The sequence below is a fragment of the Myotis daubentonii genome, chromosome 11, assembly GCF_963259705.1.
Source record: "Myotis daubentonii chromosome 11, mMyoDau2.1, whole genome shotgun sequence".
NCBI classification, from domain to species: domain Eukaryota; kingdom Metazoa; phylum Chordata; class Mammalia; order Chiroptera; family Vespertilionidae; genus Myotis; species Myotis daubentonii.
In genome coordinates this window covers 30,011,550-30,020,189 of record NC_081850.1, presented here as the reverse complement: position 1 = coordinate 30,020,189, position 8,640 = coordinate 30,011,550, and the positions used below count along the sequence as shown (strand labels likewise).

Sequence of the window (8,640 nt, the reverse complement as noted above, 5' to 3'; positions counted from 1 at the left end):
TCACTATTTAATGGCATAATCAGGTGGCATTAGTTACGTTGTTTTTGCTTTCTTTAAAAAGACCACTCATCAAATACCTCATGAAAGACTATGTTTACCTCCCAACATCATGACACCTCTCATTTACATGGCCATTTATCATTTCCAAAGTGCTTTTACATTTATTATATAATTGGGTTGTTATCATTTGAACACTTGAAATTATACCCCCGGTACAGTCCTAAAACTGTTTTCTGAAGACTAAATACAAGGTAGATATCCTTTTCTGGCTCTGTCATTACTAAAAAGGTAACAGAAAACAATACTGTTCTGGCTGTAAAGAGATTTCAGACACAGAACCAAAAAGATGAAAAACAGTATCTCCTCTCACCCACTGCGAAACTGCAATGCCATTTACAAGAGGGGCTTTTGTTCAAGGGTTTTCCCCCACTGCAGGGGCTACAATCTAACAGTCCGTTCTTGTAAGATGAAGTGCTTCACCTTGAGGTTTTTTCCCCGTTCTTTTATGGTTGCTTCTAACTGTGGTGCCTCACCTTAGATATAAAATATCCCCGCGGAGAGATGAGCTAATGGTGTGTAAGAAGGAGCCTCTACTGGGAACATCCATGAATGAGCAGCACAGTCAGGGAATACCACGGTGGATGCAAAACAGTGCGGCAGAGTGGAGAGAACACGGACTTTGAACTCAAAATGCCTTTGATTAAAATCTGGGCTATTCTATTTACTAGCTTGAAAGCCTCGAGCAGCTCCTGGAACCTCTCTGAGCCCGTGCTTTTTCTCTACAGAGGAGGTGAGAATATCTTTTCTCCATAGGATGATTGTGAATATCAATTGTATTGTTCAATGCAAAAAATTAGTTGTTCCCAAAATACTAAATAAGAGAATTCATTGCCCATTTATTATTAGGTCTGTTTCCTTGCTATTGCAACGTCCAGGCAGAACGCCACGAGGGTGCGGACCAAGGAATGTATTTTAGTGGAATGAAGAGGAGGGAAGAGCTTCAGCCAGGATGGTTTCCTGGATTGTGGCTTGGACATCTACATGATAATGATGATGATGTGATATTCAACAAAATCAGAAATAGAGGGAGATGAAGGAGAGAAAATGAGAAAGATAGTGTGTGTATGTGTGTGGGGGGGGAGATTATACATTACATAACACATTTGTCTTGTTCAACTCTGAATCCTCAGCTTTAAATAAGGTCTGTGTATAACAGAATAGATACTTAGATGTTGAGTTAATAAGTGAATGAATGAGCGATAGGTCACCCAGCCTAACTCTGTTCCCATATTTGAATTGGATACATGATAAAAATAAATATATTCCAGAGAATATTCTTATCAAAAATATGTAAATATCTACTTTGGCATTGATGCCCTTTATTGTATGAAATGGACTGAGAATGAAACATACAGCAGGGTAGCATTACCTAGATAGATTAGGAAACTGTTCCTTTTCCGGGTGTAATATGCTAGGGCAGTGGTTGGCAAACTGCGGCTCGCAAGCCACATGCGGCTCTTTGGCCCCTTGAGTGTGGCTCTTCCACAAAATACTGACTTCTGCGCATGGGCCACGAAGTTTCAATCACACTGTATGTGCGCGCCCGCATGTGGTATTTTGTGGAAGAGCCACACTCAGGGGGCCACAGAGCCACAGGTGGCTCGCGAGCCGCAGTTTGCCGACCACTGTAGGGAGTTAGAGGCCTTACATTTTCCATTTCACATCCCTATTTGTCTAAGGAGTGTAAGAAGGCACTGGTCTCTGGCAGAGATTTTTTAAAATCCTCATCCGAGGATATTTTTTCCATTGATTTTTTTTTTTTTTTTTAGAGTGTGGAGCGGAGGTAGGAGTGAGGAAGGGAGAGAGAGAGAGAGAGAGAGAGAGAAACATCAATGTGAGACATATCAGTTGTTTGCTGCGCCCAGACCCAGGGCCGGAGTTTGAGCCTGCAACTGAGGTAGGTGCCCTTGACCAGGAATAGAACCCATAACCCTTTGGTCTAAGGGCTGACACTCTAACCACTGAGAAAACTGGCCAGGGCTCTGGAAGAGATCTTTGTCAACTAAGTTGATACTGATTCCCTTCATCTTTACTTGGAGACTCACAGATGACACAGAGCTGTCTCTAGGTAGAATTATTCTCTAGGGTCAGGGGTCAGGTCAGCATGGCCATGTGGTAAAACACACACACACACACACACACAAAAAAAAAAAAAAAAAAAAAAAAAAACACACACAGAAAGAAAGAAAGAAAGAAAGAAAGAAAGAAAGAAAGAAAGAAAGAAAGAAAGAAAGAAAGAAAGAAAGAAGAGAAAAGAAAAGAGTATTAAACAAGGGGTGGCTTGGACCTTTACTTGGAAAGTTCTTTATTTTCATATACTTATTAGGTAGCTGCTTCCAGATGACCTTAAAGATCTCTGTTCCTAGAGCGATCTCCATTCCCATGTTGTGCTACATTTGACTTTTCTTTAGAGAGCCTGGCCTTCCCTACCACCGTACGCCAGCAGATCATCTATCTGCTATTTAAATGGCACAGCAGTTTTTCCAGGAACATTGGGCTCTAGGAGGCAAGTTGCGATTATAATTGCCTATTTTCATTTGTCATTTCCTTGTAAAAGCAGCTCAAATGCGGTGACGAGGGGGCCACAGCCAACAGTTGTCTGTCTCGGTGAGGAAATGAGAAAGAGAGGGCTTTTCCGTCATTGACCAAGTTCAACAGTTTTTTAAGATTACTGATGGGATGAAGTTTATCATTGTAAAATGGAAATAAATCATGGGTTGTTGTCTTTTGAAGTGAAATGTATTACTTTAAAATAAGGATTAAGGTCTTTGGGAATAGGCAGGATGCTTTGAATCAATCTAACATTTCTTTTTTTAAAATAAGCATTAACACATGGAGAAATGAGATCTTTAAAAGACAATGCTAACACATACAGGGGCCTTTTGTTATATGCATGAATTAGCTAAATACAGTTCAAAAGCAGCAAGTTCTGCTTCTGGAAAACAGCAATTTCTCCTTAATAGGGAAGCCATACAATGGCCTGAATTCTGCCCCCTGCTGGTTACCTGTGGCAATGGAAGCAGGAGATACACACCTTACAGGGCGAGATTGGGCCACGTCATGTGTGGATGGTGCCCTTTAACAGGAGTGAGGTGGCGAAAACATTTACTAGGAGTGGCCACAGAGTTCTAGAAACGGCCTGAAACAAAAGGGTATCACTCTGTGAAGCCACCGTGGGATCCAGCAGTCTTGCAGGGGGCAGACTTAAGTGATCTAAATAAAAATATCTCTGTCTGTGAATTTAATTTTATCCCTGCTCTTCTCAGTGGGATAAACACCCTTGTGATGATCTTCATCTTAACATCCCCTTGTGAGCGCTTTTTTAAAAAAATATATTTTTATTTATTTCAAAGAGGAAGAGAGAGATAGAAACATCAATGATGAGAGAGAAGTATTGATCAGCTGCCTCCTGCACGCCCACACTGGGATCCAGCCCGCAACCTGTGCATATGCCCTGACCAGGAATCAAACTGTGACCTCCACGGTTCATAGGTCGATGCTCAACCACTGAATCACACTGGCTGGGTTCCCCTTGTGAGCTCTTACTTTCTTCCAATTCATTCATATCCTCTCCTCTTTCCTCTTCCTCGCTTCCTACTTTTCTTTTCTCAGTGTAGTGGGCTCAGGGACTGGAAGAGAAGGAATGCAGTTCCACAATGGCCATCATCTCCCATCTGCTGTCCTCAGTCCTAAGGGGGATTCAGTGTGACTGGCTCCTCCATCCAGGCTGCTGTATCTCCGCTTAGGACAGGAATTTTGTTCAGACCAGGTAGAACCCCTTGGGTTCTAGCAAAAGACTCCTCCAGTAGAAGAAAACAACTCAGACAAATGCACGGGGGAGGCAGCATGGGAAGAAAGAGGCCCCAATTTCATGACCACAGACTCTGAACCGGTGAGCTGGAACTGAAAGAGAACCCAGAGAAAAGCCCAATGTATTGATTCACTCCACAAACATTTGCCAAGACTCTGGGTTAGGCACTGAGGATACAGAAACTCAGATCATTCAATTATAGTACAACAGCTGAGTGTGTGTGTGTGTGTGTGTGTGTGTGTGTGTGTGTGTGTGTTATGGTGCTGCCAAGGTTCTATATGAGCTCAGAAAAAGAACCACTAATTTTGAGGTTGAGCGGAGGGCGTAATATTACCAGGTAGCAGACGTGCAAAGATGCAGAAAAATGAAAGGCCACTAAGTATTCAATAAATGACGGAAGAGTATATGATGAGGTAGAGGCATGGGGATCATAGAATTGAAGTAAGATGAGGACAATAAAGTGAGTCACAGAAATTAATATGTCATTGGTAATCCTGATGTCCATTTCAGTGGCCTAGTAGAGGCCAACTACAGTGAGAGAGGAGGGAGCTGATAATGAGAATAGGTGAACAGATTAGCATTGGATGCATTAGCATTGTGTTGGATGACAGCCCCCTTTTGTTACTTATGAGGAGAGAGAAGGAGGCAAATGTCTGTATTGCCACCTGCAAAACCTGCAAGGAAAGTAGAGCAGGAAGCTGAGTGCTGGGCAAGGGAGGGGGAACAAAGGCTTGTGGGGAGACAGAAAGTGAAATGAGCAAGAAATGGCCATAAAGCCCAACATCGCCAGCCATCAGGAACATGCCTTTCCACCCCCAGCAAACTGGCGAAAAAACAGTAGGACACAAACAGACATATATAGCTCTGATAATTACAGGTGTTGACACACGTGAAGTGGCATGTTAGCTTTCTGCACACCTGCTTTGAGAGCAGTTTGGTGCTATGCAGTAAAGGTGGAGGTGGGCACACTCTCTGACCAGAGAGTACACCTCCAGGAATGCACCGTGCATAAGCACAGGGAGGATCTAACCTAAGTGGTCATCGACAGGATCTAGAATTTAAAATGTAGTACATAAGGTGGACCACTATCCAGAAGTGAAAACAGACTAAGTATACATGTACAAAAATGGAAACACATCTTTAGCATAATATTGAGAGAGGAAAAGCAAGTTGGAAAATGATATGTATATGTAGTAAGGCATTACTGATGTAAAATTCAAAGCACACAGAACAGTATTACATATAATTAATGGATACATCTATTTATGTAGACTAAGTAAAAAACAATAGATAGGATACATAGCTCAAACTTATTGTATCTTGTATCCCTGACATTTTATTTTGTAAAATAATTCAGGAGATATGCAGACAATGGAATACCATGCAGCACCAAGAATAAAGGATCTACGACGATACACAACTGAATGAATGGATCTTGCAGATTTAATTTGCTTATCCAGGAAGTTGAGCAAATGAAACCATCAGCAAAAAAGTACATACTGTGTGATTTATATAAAACAGAAACAAAACCCAAAATCAAAGCCAATGTATCTTGGTAGGAGTCAGGATAACAGGCTCCCCTGTGGTGATGGGGAGGGAGGATGTAGACTGGGTCTTCCCTAGTGTTGGTAAAATGTCTTCTTTCTTGATTTTGGTTCCAGTTACATAGGTGTTTTCAGTTTTTTTAAAAAACTGCTCACTTTTCTGAATGTATGTGATATTGCCAAAATAATGTGTAAAATACTATTTGATAAAGAAAAAAATTGCCTGTCAAGCATGGCTCAGTGGTTGAGTGCTGATCTATGAACCAGAAGGTCACGGTTCAATTCCTGGTCAGGGCATATGCCTGGGTTATGGGGAACCCAGTGGGGGGCATGCAGGAGACAGCTGATCAATGGTTCTCTCTCATCATTGATGTTTCTTTCTCTCTCTCTCTCTCTCTCTCTCTCTCTCTCTCTCTCTCTGTCTGTCTCTCTCTCTCTCTCTCTCTCTCTCTCTCTCTCTCTCTTCTTTCCTCTCTGAAATTAATAATGTATTTTTAAAGAAGAAGAAGAAATTGAGGATCATATGGCAAACTAATATTTATTTGCTCTGGATGGATGGGTTCAGAGGTGATTTTATACTTCCTGTCCCTTGCTCTTTATTTGCAGCACTTCACTGTGAGAAAAGGGAGCACAGGAGCAAATCAAGTTAAGAACTACGGATAGGAGATGGCACCGGTTGGCAGTGATAGACAACAAGACATGAAGCCAGAGATCACAGCAGATTTGCTGCGGCAGAACCAAAATATAACTGCAGCCTCCTCACTCCTTAGCCCGGGTCAGTGCTGTCCTCTGGCATGTAAGTTGTCACAAGCTTTACGTTTGCAATGTTTATGTTGGAAACAGATTTGGCTTCCGCCTTTAAGTCATGTGCATGGCCATTACTCTATGTCAGCAATTCTATTTATCAACAATTATAGAGCTTTGCAACCCTCCTATTACCTGTTGATATTTTAAAACATAGGGTTTGAGGTGGTTGAAAGAATAACAATGCTTCTTTCTCTGCCTTTCAGACTTTCCCAGAAAAGGGAGACGAGACCACACCGAGCCCCCCCCCCCCCCCCCCCCGTGAGACAGTATTTTCTAAGCGGCACCAGGATAACATCAAAGCTCTTCATTGAGGGTCTGGCAAGCTCGCTCTCTTTGGTCCTCAAAATAAAAGTGTAAGTCAAGTTCAACACTATTAATGGGTAATCTGTACTCACTTTCTCTGCCCTTATGAAAACAGGCTGAGTTTTATTTGGGAAAGCCAGTGATGGTGTGTTTGATTTTAAACATACCAAGTGTTTGAAAACTCTCTCAGATAATGAAACCTCAAACAGTGTGGGAGATGTATCAGCAAAGTCCAAGAGTACTCATCTCACCCTGAGCAAATAAAACAGAGAACAAAATGCCCTTTGTCGCGCACTGCGTACCCTGTATGTGTGCCGTGCCTGTGCTGCTGCCCTCACTTCCGTGCTCAGCTGATCCCAAGGTGTTTAATCCATGTCACTTCAGCACATCAACTTGATTGCAGAATTTAAAGACAAAGAATACTGTGACATGTGACAGACCCCTCTGGACCTCAGCTTGTTGTATAAAGATGGGTGGGAAAAGCCTCCTAGATTTAACTCTCACGTATCTTGAAACTAAAGCAAGGAGATAACGATACGTCTCATGTCAAAGATGGGCATTTCCGTCAGAGAGAAGTGGAGCAGCCCCGAAATCTTTAGTTCCAAGGTTCAGCATGATCCTGAGAGCCTCTTAATATTTGCTGCCCCCTGTAGTTTGCTCTTGTAAACATTTTATTTAAAAAGAAAAATCAAGAGAGCTATTTAAAACTGCAGTTGCTCTTCTTCTAAATCCTAAGTACTTGTGGAATTTTATTCCCTCTCTCTTTTCAGTCCCAATCCACAAATCAGAGTGATGACATGGGGCGAGTCGGGGGAAGACTGCTATGAGCAGTCGCGATTTCACTTAAGAGAATAAACTGAGGGACATGATTGCCTTTAAAACATGTAGATTGTATTATATGGAGAAAGCTGCTCAAATAAATCCGATTTTCTTTAAAAAGGCAAAGGAAGCATCTGTTTATTAAACTACTTTCTCAATTTCCCATTGCCTTCAGAATCGGTTGTGGGCCATGATTGCCTTTGTCTCCAAGCACAATAGCTTCTAATAACATTATGCTTAAAATAATATGGTAGAAAAGTATACGCTCGTGGTTTGTTCATTTACTGAAACTGATATAGATGGCAGAAATTTTACCCAAGCTTAAAATAGCACATGGAACACTAGGAATTTAACACTGGCCCAGTGATGAATGAAATTTCATTATAAAGAATCACAATCTAATATCTAACTTTAGTAAAAAAAAAAAAATTAGAACTAGTTATCACCATGCACAAATGCTAGGGAAAAAGTTAATAAAAATGTTCATTCTACAACAGATTAATGAAGAGGCATAGATAATCCTAAAATAATGTCATCCCATAGTCTGTGTGACTTGAATAATTTTAGATTTAATTTCATGATTCAATTGTCCTGTGTATATGTGACTCCCAGAAAGATCATGGAAAGTTACTATTAATTTGTACAGTGTTAAAGCTCCCCTCGGTACACAAAACACCTCCTTTAGTTCTTTAGAATCTATATTATATATTTGGATGTTTTTCATCACAAATGGATCAAGAAATTAATACAGTTGACCCTTGAACAATGAGGGGATTGGGAGTGCTGACTCCCTTCCAATGCAGTTCAAAATCCATAGATTGAATCCCCCCAAATTTAATTACTAATAGCCTACTGTTGACCAATGATATAAATAATCAATTAATACATATTTTGTTTTGAGATCAAAACATGTTAGCTCCAATTTTATGTAGTTAACTATAGAGACAAGGCCACTCTAAAAAAATTAAAGGAAAGATTTTAAATAGGAAAAATTATAATATACATAAAATCCTGTTAAATGTGTGATGATAAATCATATTGGCTGATAGTCATTTTTATTGTGAAACTTAATCTTGTTATGAAACTCTGACAATATAATCACATTATTCCATGTGGTTGAGGTAGAAACAGAGATCAAAATCCACCAATCAAGAACTGTTTGCTACATGTTCTTGGGCTCCCTGCTGTGGAGAACATAAAGGAAGCATTTGACCTGGACACTCTTCTCAGGGTGCATGAAGACTGACGAACAGGTAAAGGAGTGAAAAGACAATACGTATTTGAGATATTTACAAA

At 40.7% G+C, this 8,640-nt stretch overlaps 1 long non-coding RNA gene across 1 annotated transcript; it reads left to right on the top strand.

Moving 5' to 3' along the window:
- The first annotated feature begins 555 nt into the window (after positions 1–555).
- Positions 556–7,389, top strand: LOC132212762 (uncharacterized). The gene is made up of 3 exons (XR_009447779.1): positions 556–790; positions 6,022–6,211; positions 6,426–7,389. It is a non-coding gene; the product is annotated as an uncharacterized LOC132212762 (long non-coding RNA).
- The last annotated feature ends 1,251 nt before the right edge of the window (positions 7,390–8,640 follow it).